Here is a 1,283-nt window from a genome sequence, read left to right on the forward strand (position 1 = left end):
ACCCCAAAACCTAAAATGCAATAAAATAAATAAATGGGAAAAAAAAATTCAGAAAAGTCAAATAGTAAATATTTAATAAAATAGTACCTACATCTTAACATTTAAAGTAAAAGATTTTTGGCTGGGTTCAGTGGCTCATGCCTGTAATCCCAGCAATTTGGGAGGCTGAGGTGGGTGGATTACTCAAAGTCAGAATTTCAAGACCAGCTTGGCTAATATGGTGAAACCTCATCTCTACTAAAAATACAAAAAATCAGCCTGGAGTCATGGCATGCTCCTGTAGTGCCAGCTACTCAGGAGGCTGAAGCAGTAGAATTGCTTTAACCTGGGAGGCAGAGGTTGCCAGGAGCCAAGATCACACCACTGTAGTACAGCCTGCGTGACAGAGCAAGACTCTGTCTCAAAAATTAAAAAATAATGATAATAGGACGGGGTCGGCCGGGTGCGGGGCGGGATCCAGGGCGGGAGCCGGAGCGGGATCTGGGACTCGGAGTGGGCTCCAGAGCGGGACCCGAGAGCCGGCGCGGGGCCATGGCGGGGCGCGGGCGGGGCTGGCGGCCGCTGCTGCTGCTCGTGCTGCGGACGAGCGCCGCGCGGGGCGGCCTCTGCTTCCGCCCGGGCCAGACCTGCCACCCGCCCCTGCGCGGGGACCCGCTGGCTCCGCGGGGGCGCAGCACATACCCCCGGCCTCATGAGTGCCTGTCGCCAGCGGATCTGCCCAAGAGCTGGGACTGGCGCAGTGTGGGTGGTGTCAACTATGCCAGCATCACCAGGAGCCAGCACATCCCCAGGACTGCGGCTCCTGCTGGGCCCACGCCAGCACCAGCGCCACGGCGGATCGGATCAACATCAAGAGGAAGGGCGCGTGGCCCTCCACCCTCCTGTCTGTGCAGCACGTCATCGACTGCGGTGACGCTGGCTCCGGTGAAGGGGGCAACGACCTGCCTGTGTGGGAGTACCCCACCGGCACAGCATACCCGATGAGACCTGAACAACCACCAGGCCAAGGACCAGGAGTGTGACAAGTTTAACCAATGTGGGGCATGCAATGAATTCAAAGAGTGCCATGCCACCTGGAGCGACACCCTCTGGAGAGTGGGAGACTACCGCCCTGTCTCTGGGAGGGAGAAGGTGATGACAGAAATCTACGCAAATGGTCCCATCAGCTGTGGAATAATGGCAACAGAAAGGTTGGCTAACTACACCGGAGGCGTCTTTGCCCAATACCAGGGCACCACCTTCATAAACCATGTCGTTTCCGTGGCTGGGTGGGGTGTCAGCGA

General features: G+C 57.1%; 1 pseudogene across 1 annotated transcript; it reads left to right on the forward strand.

The window, feature by feature from the left end:
- Positions 1 to 531: 531 nt before the first annotated feature.
- LOC116548264 lies at positions 532 to 1,275 on the forward strand (annotated as a pseudogene). Its single transcript, XR_004267369.1, has one exon. The product of XR_004267369.1 is annotated as a cathepsin Z pseudogene (transcript).
- The last annotated feature ends 8 nt before the right edge of the window (positions 1,276 to 1,283 follow it).

This window comes from Sapajus apella, unplaced genomic scaffold, assembly GCF_009761245.1.
Source record: "Sapajus apella isolate SASKATOON/1434 unplaced genomic scaffold, GSC_monkey_1.0 scaffold8903, whole genome shotgun sequence".
Lineage (NCBI taxonomy): Eukaryota > Metazoa > Chordata > Mammalia > Primates > Cebidae > Sapajus > Sapajus apella.